Raw genomic sequence first — 15451 nt, 5'->3', positions numbered from 1 at the left:
TATGGTTGGGAGAAATGGTGGTTTGGTTGAGCACAAGAAAGGAATAGAGGAGGGCTTGAGATTGAGAGTAGAGAAAAGAGTTTTCTGATTTTTGGTGTGAGGAATTTGTGAAGTGTTGAGGGTCTATTTATAGTGTTTAAGGGGTAGTAAGATAGAGTTAAAGGAGGGTTGAGATAAGTATGGGAACATGATAAATGTAAGTTTGTTAAATGAATATGAGTAAAATTTAGTCTAGGTTAATTAATGTGGGAAAATACAATGGAAATGATTAGGGATGGAAGTAGGATAAATGCTAATATGGTTAAGATAAATTAAGAGAAATTAAGGGATTTAAGTTAAAATAGGATAATGATAACAATGGCTTCATAACTACTCAAAACTCACGGCCCTTTCATTTCATTTTTTTTTTCTAAATAAAAAACGAAAATCATTCTTAAATAAATAAAATAATTAGATTTGATAATTAAATCAAGTTAAAATATATAGATAATATCAAAACTAAGATTTGTTGTAATTCATGAGATAATAATTAAGCTAAAGTTGTTGAGTATTATTAAGATAAAATCCGGAAAATAAAATTAAAAACGGAATATAACGGTAATTAATAAAGTATGGACCGACCAAGATCATAATTTAGAAATATTTAATTATTTCAATTAATTAAAGAAATTACTAATTAAGAAAATATTTCCAAAAATTAGGGGTATTACAGTCTACCCCCCTTAAAAGAAGTTTCGTCCCGAAACTTAAAATTATTTAATAACTCGAATTAATACTCCAAATTAGTTAAAATTTAGTAAGTTCATGCACAACCTAAGGACTTGACTCAGAAGACTCACTTAATAAAGACATAAAAGGAAAGCGCGAAACTCTATTGCATTCTACCCCCCTTAAAAGGAAGTTACGTCCCCGTAACTTAACCACTCACCATGAATAGGTTTGGGTACTTTTTTCGCATTTCTGCCTCAGCTTCCCAAGTAGCTTCCTCAACCTTATGGTTCGACCATAGAACCTTGACAAGCTTCACATCCTTGTTTCTGGTGCTTCTAACTTTACTATCTAAAATTCTCACCGGTCTTTCTTCATAGGTCAAACTCTCATCTAGCTCAATTGTCTCTGGTTCTAGCACATGTGCAACATCAGGAACATACTTGCGGATCTGACTCACATGAAAGACATTGTGCACCCTTTCCAACTCGTTGGGTAAGTCCAACTTATATGCCACATTTCCAACTTTCTGAAGAATCTCGTATGGCCCAATGTACTTTGGGCTCAACTTCCCCCTCTTCCCAAATCTCATTACCCCCTTCATAGGAGATATCTTTAGAAACACCTTCTCTCCTACTTGGAATTCTACATCTCTACGCTTCTCATCAGCATAACTTTTCTGTCTATCTTGGGCTGCTTTGATTTTCTCTTGGATCAGCTTTACTTGCTTAACAGTTTCCTCTATCATTTCAGGCCCAAGTACAACAGTTTCACTTATGTCACTCCAACAAACTGGGCTCCTACATTTCCTTCCATACAAAGCCTCAAATGGGGCCATTCCAATGCTTGCATGATGGCTATTATTATATGAAAATTCAATCAAGTCTAAGTGGTCTTCCCATGAACCTTGATACTCCAATACACATGCTCTCAACATGTCCTCCAAGGTCTGTATGGTCCTTTCAGTCTAACCATCAGTTGCAGGGTGAAAAGCTGTACTCATCAATAGCTTTGTTCCCATGGCCTTTTGCAAACTTTTCCAAAAGTTAGACAAGAATCTCGAATCACGATCTGAAATGATATCTGTAGGCACTCCATGATACTTCACCACAAACTTCACATATGCCCTCCCCAACTGATCCATAGACCAAGTGTTTTTCATAGGTATAAAGGTTGCGGACTTAGTCAATCGATCCACAATGACCCAAATAGTGTCATTCCCTACCCTGGTCCTTGGTAATGCCCCCACAAAATCCATGGCGATCGAATCCCACTTCCACTTTGGTACTTCCAAGGATTGAACCATTCCTTGTGGCCTTCGATGCTCTATCTTCACTTTCTGGCATGTTAAGCATTTTGCCACAAACTCTGCTACTTCTTTCTTCATGTTTGGCCACCAAAAGACCTTCTTCATATCCTTGTACAACTTATCCCCTCCAGGATGCATCGAATAAGGAGAGCTATGGGCCTCCTCCATCAGTCTTTGTTTGATGTCCCCACGATGTTGTGGAATACACCATCTCCCTTTAAATCGAATACTTCCATCATCAGTAATAGTAAAGTCCAAAACCTGTCCTCCCTCAATCTTCTCTTTTATTGCCTTCAACTTCGAGTCCCCCAACTGACTTTCTCTAATCTCATCATAAATAGAAGGTTTCACCGCCAAGGCATTTAACATCTTACTGACCTCTCCATGCTCCACCACTTCCAAATTCATCTTCTGAAATTCTACACACAACTGGTCTGGTAAAATCATCAAATTCATCAAATGACTGGTTTTCCTACTTAAAGCATCAGCTACCACATTAGCTTTCCCCTCATGATATTGGATATTCACACTATAATCTTTCATAAATTCCAAACATCGTCTCTGTCTCGAGTTCAAATACTGCTGAGTGTAAATGTACTTTAGACTCTGATGATCTGTGAACATTTTACAAGTTGCACCATATAGATAATGTCTCCAAATTTTCAAAGCAAACACAATCGCAGCTAACTCCAGGTCATGGGTTGGATAGTTCATCTCATGTAGTTTCAATTGTCTCGAAGCATATGCAATGACCCTCCGATTCTGCATTAAAACACAACCCAATCCAAACTTCGATGCATCACTATACACCTCATATTGCCCACTTTCATCTGGCAAAGCCAATACTGGTGCTGAGGTTAACTTGTCTTTCAAGGTCTGGAACGCTTGCTCACACTCCTGGGTCCAAACAAACTTACATTCCTTCTTCATTAAATTCGTCATGGGCCTCGCAATCCTCGAAAAATCCTTCACAAATCTTCGATAATAGCCTGCCAATCCCAAGAAACTTCGAACATCTGACACATTCTTAGGTGTTGGCCATTCACTCACTGCATTGATCTTCGAGGGATCTACTGAAATTCCTTCCCTAGAAATCACATGCCCCAAAAAGGCTACCTTTTCTAACCAAAACTCACACTTCGACAGCTTAGCATATAATTGGTGCTCCCTCAGGATCGACAATACTTTCCTCAAATGATCTTCATGCTCCTCCCTATTCTTGGAGTAGATCAAAATATCATCAATGAAAACCACCACAAACTTATCCGAATATGGCTTAAAGATTCGGTTCATCAAATCCATGAAAACTGCAGGTGCATTAGTTAACCCAAATGGCATGACCGTGAACTCATAATGGCCATAACGTGTCCTGAAAGCACTCTTGGGAATGTCCTGCTCTGCAATTCTCAACTGATGGTACCCTGACCTCAAATCTATCTTGGAAAATATCCCAGCTCCTTTCAACTGATCAAACAAATCATCAATTCTAGGCAAAGGATACTTATTCTTGACTGTCACATTATTCAACTCCCGATAGTCTATGCACAACCTCAAACTTCCATCCTTCTTTTTCACAAACAACACTGGAGCACCCCATGGAGAAGAACTAGGTCGAATATATCCCTTATCCAACAAGTCATCTAACTGAGTTTTTAATTCCTTCATCTCAGCTGGAGCCATCCTATATGGGGCCTTCGAGATAGGTCCAGTCCCTGGTAGCAATTCTATGGTGAACTCAACATCTCTTACTGGCGGCATACCTGGTATCTCATCAGGAAACACATCTGGAAATTCCTCAACTACTGGAATACTCTCTTTCTTCTCATCCTCCCTTCCCACTTCCTGAACACTACACATGTATATAGGATAACCCTTCCTGACACAATTCCGAAACTGCAAGGCAGAAATGATTTTGATCCCTAAACTCTTCCCTTCCTTCCTATAAGTCACTGTCACATTACCCGGACCCAACAATTTCACTTTCTGAGCAGCACAATCTATGTGAGCCTTATACTTTCCTAGCCAGTCCATTCCTAAAATCACATCTAAGTCTTGCAAATCAAACTCAATCAAATCTGAAGGAAATTCTACTCCAGCTATGGTGATAGGTACCCCTTTATGTAACTTAGAACAATTTCTCACCTCCCCAGTTGGAATAGAAACATCTAGAGACACTAATAATGGACTCTCTAACTTTAATCTTTGGACCAGAGATTTTGAAACAAAAGAATGAGACGCACCCGAATCAAACATGACTCTAGCATTCAAAGAACAAACAAGGAAAGTGCCAATTACCACATCATTAGAAGCCTCAGCCTCACGACGATTCATCACGAACACACGACCCTTAGGGGCCCCTCCTGCACCGCTACTGGTTCCATTCTTCTGAGCTGATCCATTGGTCTGGGGTGGTTTAGGTGGGTTATTGGTCTCCTGTACTTTTCCCATCTTAACATCCTTCTCCTTAGTGTAGCACTCATACTCCCGATGCCCCAGTTTCTGACAGTAACGACAAGTCACAGGGTTTCCCTCACAATCCTTCCCTGGGTGATTTTTCTCACATCTCTTACAAAAATAACTTCTCTTAGGCCTGGTGTTATTTCCATTCCCATGGTTGTTATTTCCTTGTCCATTAGCTCCCTTCCCAAGGTTTCCCCTATTGTCCCTCCTGTTGAATTGCCCACTTCCCCCAGAATTTTCCCCAATTCTAGGCCTCTTATCAACTCCATGTGAACCCCCATCACTCTTCCTTTTCCCTCCAGCTGAGTTCTCTAACTCTCTCCCTCGGATCCCATATAGGTGGGCAGCTCTCCCATAAACTTCATCTAGTGTTTCAAAGGTTACCCCTCCCAACTTCCCCTGAAGACTTAGGGTTAAACCTTGCTCGAACCTTTGGGCTTTCAACTCCTCCGTGGGTACTACCTCAGGTGCAAACCTCATCAACTCAATAAATTTATTATAATATTCATTAATGGTCATATTCCCCATCCTCAGGTTGGTAAACTCCATGCATTTCTGCTTCTTCAGATACGCAGGGTAAAACTTGTCTCTTATTGCCTTTTTTAGTTCCTTCCATCCAAAGTTAGGAGTTTCCAAAAGCCTATCCCTATTTTGACTCCACCACAAATCAGCTTCTTCCCTCAAGTAATACACAGCATTATTAACCTTTAATTCTTCAGGACAGTTAATATCATCAAACAGCTTGTCAAATTCCCTTATCCAATTCTCCAAACTAGCAGGATCCTCCTTCCCAAGGTAAGTGGGTGGTTTTGCAGCTGCTACCCTCTTAAAAACTTCCCCAAATTGATCTAAGTCGTTGCTACGATTCCCCTGACTCACCAGTTGGCTCATGCTTTGAGCAATGGTAGTTAGCTTCCTAAGAGTAGAGTTCATTTTGGAACCAGTGCGTCTACTATTTCCGGCTCTTAGAGACATCCTGAATAACTTAAAATAACAAACAATACACATTTATTATATGAGAAAATTTCATAAAACTCTTATTAAAGATTGAAACTCCATATTTAGCCACATAGGCTTATTAAAGTAATGAATTCATTTTGTCACTACAAGTTCATAAGGGCCACTAGTTGGCTTACAAAACAAAACAATTTGCTATTAATGGAAGAAATCAATCAATTATTATTCTGAAGTTCTCCTCTTGGTCTTAGCTTGCTGGATCATCTTTCTGGCCACGTCACCTATGTTTCCTGTGGAAAGTTGAGGGGAATCAGGTTCTAAAGGTTTAGCCATGTGGGTTGGAATTTGGTTACATTCAAGCAAGAAGGTAGGATAAAATTCACTATAAGTTGGGCTACGGCACGAGCCATAGCTAGAGTTGCAGTTTGGGCTAACATAGGGGCCGGGGTTACGGTTTGTACTGTGTTTTGGACTAGATACTCGACCTCTTGGGACAAGGGGTTCAGTAGTATGAGGTGGGGATTCAAAGTCATTTGGGTGAGGGATTTCTAAGTCATCAGGTGATGTATAGTCAAGATGCAAACGTGGAGGTGGTAAGGGTGACATATCATAGTTTAGATTATTTAACTTTTGGACTTCATGAGGTGTAAGCCGAAGAGGAATTTCAACAACTATTGGTCTTGGGATTCGACTCCAGTCAACTTCGGTTAAATGTAGGTCTGCTTTAAAATTGGTTAAGGTTCCTAGCCATTTTCCTTCATGCATATAGGCTTCAATATTCCACAACCCATTTGGATTAATTAAATTTCTATACTTTCGGATTAGTGTATTATATTTAGGTGTGTTGGGTAAGTGAACTAAGGCCAGTAGGATGATCCATGGTTCCTCGATCATAAATTTCATATTCCTGTGTCTTTTTATATCAGTAGCATGCCAAACAATGTCTGTTATAAAGTCACGCACAGATATAGCATCCGATGTTACTAGCCTTTGATCAAAGAAATGTCTTCTAACAATTTCCATCATCTGTGATAACACAAACTATTTAAGTAAGCAATTCAAATTTCCTCAAGGATAAATCCAAAATGATTACCAATGGAACCAAAATTCCATAACCACACAAATAACTAGACGACCCTAATTATACTTAGACTAATGCACATTAGGTGTTTACAAAATCAAATAGTTTCAATTCATTTTGTTTTCGAAAATAATAATGTACTCGATTCTTGAAATTGGACGGTCGAGCCCGCGTCTCCCAGGAACGTTACCTACAGCGTCGAGGCGAGCCTTTCCTAGACAGAGAGTCGTACCCATTATAGGCCTCCGAAGAGAACCCGAGCATCCTTTTCTCAATCACCTTTCCAAATAAGAAAATAGTTTTTTTTATAGAAAATATTTTTACTTCGAAGAATGCGAAACTCTATCTATCCTATATGCCCATCTTAAGTCTACCCATAAGTTTTATTTTTCAATTTTAATCTTTCGTAGACCCGGAAATCTGATACCACTTTGTAACACCCCCAAATCTCCCTCTACGTAAATACTATATTTATACGTATAAAAATACTGTAGAGATAGACTTGGGCGTATTACCGCCACGTGAAAACGTAAGGCTTATTAAATTACTCAAACTGCAGCGGAAAAATAACTAACTTTTATTAATAGTATGAATAATTATAATAACTGTTTCAAAATAAGCTAAAAAAAAAACTTGTCCAAACATAAATAAAATTAATTCCTATCTATGTGATCCCAATCCCGACTCTAGTATGCGCACGAACAACTTCACACCTGAAATCAAGACTGCTTACCAAAATGGTAAACAGGGCGAACCAAAACAAAAAGGAAAACAGATTAGCAAAACGCTAAGTACGTGTAAGTGCAAGGCATGTAAATACTTTTATTAGACAAACATACTTTTGAAATAACCCATTAAATTTAATTGTCACAAGTCAATTTCCAAAATTAAACTTTCCAAAAATAATTAAACCTTCCAAGGGTAGTAATATTCATCAATAAAAGCTTTCCAAACCAATAGATTTTCAATTTATAAACTTCTCAATTTTTGATATATTCCTAAACCAATTTTCCTCACCTAAGTGTGCACACCCCCCAAGCAAGTTATACTATACTCGAGGAAAGACCAGATCATACAAAGCTCATGGTCTTACTTAACCAGTCCCGGGTAGAGGGACAATTAAAATACCAAATACTCAGGCCCATAATGAGCTGCAAATTAATTGAATCAAGTAATTTATAAATCAACAACTTTTATTAAATAGATCAACACTTTTAAAGATTAAACCGTTAAATCGTGAAATTATATATTTCAACTTATTATGAAAATCGTTAACTTAAAAATTCATACGTTTACTCAAACAATCATCCAAACAAACATTTACCAAAACACGCATTGTATCAAGGGCCTAGCCACCTATACGTACCTTGATCACGAGAACAATTAAGGTACGATCACTAAACTTGACCACGATCGAGGGACTCCTCCTACACAATTAAAATAACCTTAATTAATATAAGGTTAACAAAATTAACACAAAACTATAAATAATACTCCACTAGTGCATGAACTACCAAACTATTAACTTATAAACCAATCCTTTAAAATGATGATTCTTAGTACGTATAATTTGTACATTAAAACTATAACATTAATAAAAGTATAATAGTATTATCTTTAGGGTAGTGGTAAAAAAAAAAAATAATAGTAGTATTATGGATACATAAAAAAAAATCAAGTTATAATAAGTAGAAGGGTGCGTAGCACCTTAGCTTGCGGCAACGATATTAATATGGGTCAGCACAAGTTGTTGACGAGAGAAGGGTAGTGTATGGTTGGGAGAAATGGTGGTTTGGTTGAGCACAAGAAAGGAATAGAGGAGGGCTTGAGATTGAGAGTAGAGAAAAGAGTTTTCTGATTTTTGGTGTGAGGAATTTGTGAAGTGTTGAGGGTCTATTTATAGTGTTTAAGGGGTAGTAAGATAGAGTTAAAGGAGGGTTGAGATAAGTATGGGAACATGATAAATGTAAGTTTGTTAAATGAATATGAGTAAAATTTAGTCTAGGTTAATTCATGTGGGAAAATACAATGGAAATGATTAGGGATGGAAGTAGGATAGATGCTAATATGGTTAAGATAAATTAAGAGAAATTAAGGGATTTAAGTTAAAATAGGATAATGATAACAATGGCTTCATAACTACTCAAAACTCACGGCCCTTTCATTTCATTTTTTTTTTTTTTTTTTTTTTTCTAAATAAAAAACGAAAATCATTCTTAAATAAATAAAATAATTAGATTTGATAATTAAATCAAGTTAAAATATATAGATAATATCAAAACTAAGATTTGTTGTAATTCATGAGATAATAATTAAGCTAAAGTTGTTGAGTATTATTAAGATAAAATCCGGAAAATAAAATTAAAAACGGAATATAACGGTAATTAATAAAGTATGGACCGACCAAGATCATAATTTAGAAATATTTAATTATTTCAATTAATTAAAGAAATTACTAATTAAGAAAATATTTCCAAAAATTAGGGGTATTACATGCAACCCCGGCAGAAGCAGCTGCCACGCTGCTGCCCTTTACGACAGTGGCTGCTGTCATGGCCGGCGGTGGTGGCTCACGTTTTTCAAAAAAAAAAAATTATTTTATTTTAAAATTATTTTAAGATAAATATGATTTATTTTGGATAAAATAAAATATTTTGAAAATATGATCTTTTATTTTAAAAGAAAAAATAGGTTTTATTTGGATAAAATATTTTATTTTAGGATAAAATCAAATATTCAAAAGTTGTTATATTTGATATAATCCATATTTAAAGTTGTTAAATTGGTAATTATCCTAAGTAAAGTGGTAATTTTGGATAAGATTGATTAGGATATTCTGAGCATATTCCAAAAGGATAATAATTGATTTAAATAAGGTGATTGTCCTATAATTAGATTAGGATATAATTGATTTTAAAATTATTTGATTGGCTAGTAATTAGGATAGAATCTCCTAAATCTGTTAGGATAATCATGGAAGATTAAATATGATTTATCTTTCTAGATCAAAATATGATTTGATTCTATCTCATGACTAAATTAAATATATGATATTTTATAAACGGTCATGAATAATATATGATATTATCTAATTATGATTAAAATATAAGATATTTTTAGGAAATGTGTTGACTTTATTATGAACATTCGATGTTGTAGTTTAGACAAACATGTTGAGTGATTTATTAAATGACACTTTTATAATATATGATATTATGTTGCTATATATAGACTAGTATGGCCCATAGTTTCTTAAATACGATCTGCGCATGTAATACCCCGTATTTTTATATATTTTTATAAAGTATTTAAGTATTAATAAAATGTATTGTTAAGGGCTCAAGTATTTTAATTAAATATTTTAAAGGGTTAAAATGTTTTAAATATTAGGTTTTATAAAAGTAAAATATATTTTGGGCCAAACGTTTATTAATTATTGGGCAATGTAAATTATTCCTACATACTCTTATTGGAATAACCCATTCCAAAACTCATAACTTAAGCCCACATTTTTATAAGCCCAAATTTAACCCTACACTCTCTACTTTATAAATACCCCATGAATCCCCAAAATTTCCCACACAAAAAGGTTAGTATTATTTTCTTTCTCCTTTGTTTTATTAATTTATGTAATTATAATTATTGAATTATGGGTTTTGATTTTATTGTTTGAAATTAATTTAATTAGTATCAAATTGTATTTTTGATGATTAAACTTTATAATTTTCAGATTTTGTAAATTTTATAACCTAGGGTTTTAATTAGGAAAAATGGAAACTAATAATCCCACCTTTGCCACTTCTGCTCAAAACAATCCCACCTTTTCGAATTCCCAAAATAATCCCACCTTTGACCCCCATCTTCTCAAAATGAGCCTTTTAACCCACAACTTGTTTAGCAGGTTAACTTTTTTTTTTTTCTTTCAATATCTCATCTCCCACCTTAGCTATCCACCATAACCACCACCACCCTTCCATAAGCACCACCACATCACCACCTAACCCCACCACCTTCTTTCTCTCTCCTAACTCCGACCACCGCCATCCACCCACAAAACCCCCCTAACACCAACCACCCCAGCCAGTGGCAGCCACCTCGAAATACCACCGCCATCCACCCACAAAACCCCCCTAACACCAACCACCCCAGCCAGTGGCAGCCACCTCGAAATACCACCGCCATCCACCCACAAACCCCCCTTAACACCAACCACCCCAGCCACCCCGAAATACCACCGCCCACGAATTCAGCCACCACACACTCCCACCACCCACCCACAAATCCCGACCACCCATGAAACCCAAACCACCCCCGAAGTGCCGATCTCCCCACGAAATCCACCAACCCTGAAATCCCGACAAACCCACGAACCCCAGCCACCACAAACTCCCACCACCCACGAATCCCGGCCACCCACGAAACCCAAACCACCCCCGCCGATCTCACCCACGAAACCCACCAACCTCGAAATCCCGACCAACCCACGAAACCCACCAACCCCAGAACACCGACCAACTCACGAAACCCAAACCACCCACGAACCCCGAATCTCCCACGAACCCCGGCCACCCACGAAACCCAAACCGCTGCCCACGAACCCCGACCACCCACAAACCCCGATCTCACCCATGAAACCGGGAACGGGAGGTGGGGAAAGGGCAGGGGTGGTGAAGTGGTGTCTGATGCGGTGGACGGTGGTGGGGAGTTTTTTTTTTTTTTTTTTAAATTTGCAAAAATTAAAATTGTACCAATCAGAAGGTGACACGTGGCAAGTCACCTTCTAAAATAAGTTACCAATTTCACAAACCGGTAAAAGGCTCATTTTGAGCAGATGGGGGTCAAAGGTGGGATTATTTTGGGAATTCGAAAAGGTGGGATTGTTTTGAGCAGAAGTGACAAAGGTGGGATTATTAGTTTCCATTTTTCCTTTTAATTATTGAAAATAATGATTTTAGGGTTTTTATGAACAATTGATTTAGGACTTTTATAGTAATGATGTTTTGAAAATTTGGTGATTATAACTACTGATTAGTTTAACTTAATTCCAGATTATTTTGAACACGTAAATTCGTGTTTTAATTATTAGATTTACGTTCGTTAATATTAATCCCGTTTTAATCCCGATCAGGTTCTGAAATCATCCGATTTTGATAAAAAAAATTAGTGTTTTTAATGTGAAAACAACGTTCTAAGAAAGACACACTACCTTTGGTAGCGAGCACCACCCTCTAGTGGCCAAATTCAGACTATAAATATGATTTTCGGGCAGTTTTTGATTTTTAACGAAGTTTTTTTTTTATGCTTTAAATTTTATTCTTGAGTTTAAAGGGTAAGAGATAATTTAATGTTTCTATGGATAATTTAAGTACAAAGATGTATTTTGATGAAGTTTTAAAGGGTTTTTGATTAGTTTAAAATGCTGGAATTTTATTTAAAGTAGTATAATTGTGATTTTAATAAAAGGGTGTGATTACCCATTAAAAAGGAGTTTAATTAGGGGTTTTTAAACAATTTTCAGATTATTATAAGTTATTTAAAGTGAGTTTAAGTTGCTGAAAATTGTGTATACAAGGGTAATTAATATAGTATTATTGTCCCTTTATGTAGGAGACTTGGTTCGAGAATTGTTGTAGAGTACTCGGTTATTTTAAGAGCTTATTTAAGGTACGTTCGCGTACTTAATATATTTTGGTGATGTAGTATCATGCTAGGCTTGATTTAAATCAATTACAAGTAGTATCATGCTAAGGTCTATGATTAGAATTGTGAATATTATTGGTGTTGGTGATTGAATTGTAAAGCATGAATTATTTGTGATGGTTTATGGATTGAAAAATTATATTTTTGGCATGATTATATGGACTACACTTTTATTTAGGGCATGTTAGAGTGCATGTTTAATTAAACTACATGTTTAATTAGGCTTGGAATATCGAAAAGGAATTTTATTATGGTTCATATAATTTTTATTGATGCTTTAAGCATGAAGAAGGAGCTATATAAGTGTCTATGTACACAAGGAATAAATTGTATGTTGGTGCCTTTGTGCACTTAAGGTGTTTTTAACACCGAGGGATAGGATTTTTGGCGTTTTATGCGTTTAAGGTGTCTTTGACACTGAGGTAGAATTAAAAAAGGTTCAACATTAAATATTACGTGGTCACTAAATATTCAAGAATTAAATTAGTATGTTTGTTGATTGAATAATTGTTGTTGATTGAATCATTATTCTTTGAGAGTCATCACCAAGTCTAATAATATGTAAATGACGTAAAGTGAAAGAGATTACGCACCAAAACTCTTGGAACGTATATACCTTGAGTATGAACATATGGGGGGAGTTATGGGGTTTTATATTTAACCATAACTTCTAATGGAGTACATGACAATGTACATTCCTTATTATTATTATTATTATTATGCGCTAGAATTCTGCCACCTATTTGTGGTTTTGTCACTGGCACAGTTAGCTCCCGTGTCAGTTAACCTCAATTTATTTGGGGGAGGTAGAGTTGAAAACCAGTTCGATGCGTAATCAACGCTAAATAAATTATTTAGTGTCTAGTTAAAAGTCTTGTTGAATGTTGTGTGTGCTTGTTCACAGGTGCATTGAGGTAAGTGTGTGTTGATAGGTGAAAGCATGATAGTGTATTTAATTACGCTTATGTACTCAGCTTTGCTGATTGTGTGTGTTTGTGTGTTTTGGCTATGTCTTTATCTTGGCCCTATGATGACCCATTTTTAATGGAGAGTAGTGGAGACAAGTAGAGATAAGCTTTTCAGGTATTGAAGCATATTCATGATGGGGCATGAGTGAAGAGAGAATCATGCTAGTTTCTATTAGTTTACAATGTGTTTCTGCTTTAATTATTTATGCTAATATTTATATGTGGAGCTAACATCAAGTTTTGGATTTGGTTTGGTTTTTAATAAGGGCCTTTAATGGTTCCAAGTTGTAGGTTGATTTTCATTTTACTTTGTTTATTTTGGTTTTAACTTTACTTTCGTTTGGTTAGCTTTTCAAGTTGGTTTGTTTTGGAAAGGTTTTAAAAATTAGTCTTTCGCTGTGTATCTTTGATGTTTGCCTTAACCGTTTCTATGGTGGCGGTAATGTCTTAGATATTCCTATTTAAAGTTTTATACAGGACAAAACAGGTATTTTAAAATAAAGGAATTTCTAGGGTGTTACAGCGCATCGTGATGTATTTTTGTAATCTAAATACGGTCTGCGAACCGTTAAGTATTTTTGTAACTTTTATTTAAAGTAAATAGAATAGTTATTTAAATGGTGTTAGTCAAAAGAAGCCCATGAAGTGAAGGCCCAAAGGAGCAAGGTGGATGGAGATCCATGATGATTTAAGTGGGAGCTTTTTCATTTCTAGTTTTCTTAGGACTAAAGGGCCATACTATGTCATGCTTTATTTTATTGCATTAGTATATTATGCATATTAGATTTTATTTATGTTGATTGATGATGCGCTAGAGTTCACTAAATAATCACAACATAATAAAACTAGGTCCCGGTAATATTGAGGCAACTTTTCCAATTAAAAACCCGATGAAACCTTTGATATTTTATGATGGGTCATGCCTCAGCTGGGTGTCATATTTTATCTTTAGGCAGTTGGGGTAAATCACGTTTTACACTTTTAATTGGTTATACTCAACTAGGTTACCCAAAGGGTTTAGAACCTTGAAGCTAAGGGTAATAATTAAACATGTGATGATTAATTATTCAACCAAGAGTTACAAGAGTTGTAATCAGTAAAGAGTTTACTCACCTTGAAAATGTAATGGTTGATGGTAGGGCCTCATTCCCGTCAATTATTGCACAAATAAAGGATCTTGGAATCACTTAAAATTCAATTGGGATCAATTAATTATTGAATAAATTGTTTTAAAGTTACCAAATGAATGCGTTTATGGTACTCTAATTTTAATTAAACATAATTATTAAACTTTGCCTTATTTTGATATAGATGGGTAGCCGTAATTGATATGTCTATTTTATATAGTGTTTTACCCCCGTCCCTTGGTCATAATTAGTAGTGTTTTTGGCTCTTTCGAGCCACTTTTATTACTAATTGGTGGTTTCTAGTGTTTTCGTAGTTTTGGTTGAGTTTTGTAGGAAATTGCACTTTTGGAGCATTTTTCCGGGTTTTCATGGATCAACTACTGAAATTGGAGGAGCACGACCATCTTTGAAGCCCAAGGCCGGTTAGAGCCATCAAGCCGGTGATTAAGGGCTGGGTAATCGGGATACCGAGGTATTTGGACCGATTGATCAAGACCCTAAGAGGATATCCGGATTGGGCCGAAGAAATAAGCCTAATCGAAGTTTTAAGCCTCGAAGTGAAGCAAGGGCTCGATCGGGCAAGCATGTGCTCGATCGGGCGCAACAGTTTAGCAGGGTACGCGGAGAAAAAGGCGCGCTCGATCGGGCGGCCTTTAGCCTGATCGGGCGCGTGTCTCTGGAGCTGCTCCTTAGACGAGCAGTTAGTTTCTAATTAGGAGTTGTTTAGAGTTTTGTTTAAGTACGTTTAGGATTATTATTTTCACTTACCTTCTCTTTTAGACTTTCTCTCTCTACTTAGAATATTTCCTCTCTCTAGACTTTTTTCAACTTTTACTCTTGTTCTTAACTCAACTTTGTAGTTTCGTCGTTTTCGGTAATGATTTCTTCTTTATTAATTTCAACAATTTTATTTCTTTATTCTATTATGTCTTCTTTTATTGCTTTGATTAGTTTAGATTTAATTATGTGTGAGTAGATTTTTTTCTAGGGTTTATGGGGATCCATAAATAATATGAAGGGGTAAATTATTGTTGTTAATTGTCAATGCTAGATTATTTTCCTATTGATTGATTTAATGCTCTGTGACTAGATTTGCGCAGATCTTTTATGCATGAGTTTGACAATATTGATTCGAGATTCG

The 15451-nt window shown here is 36.1% G+C and overlaps 1 pseudogene; it reads right to left on the bottom strand.

Annotated features, from left to right (window-relative positions):
* Positions 1–916: 916 nt before the first annotated feature.
* On the bottom strand, positions 917–6460 carry LOC145557741 (uncharacterized; annotated as a pseudogene).
* Positions 6461–15451: the final 8991 nt, after the last annotated feature.

The sequence above is a fragment of the Chenopodium album genome, chromosome 9 (assembly GCF_948465745.1).
Source record: "Chenopodium album chromosome 9, dcCheAlbu1.1, whole genome shotgun sequence".
Taxonomy (NCBI): Eukaryota; Viridiplantae; Streptophyta; class Magnoliopsida; order Caryophyllales; family Amaranthaceae; genus Chenopodium; species Chenopodium album.
The sequence above is the reverse complement of the archived record's forward strand: the minus strand, read 5'-3'. Positions and strand labels throughout refer to the sequence as shown.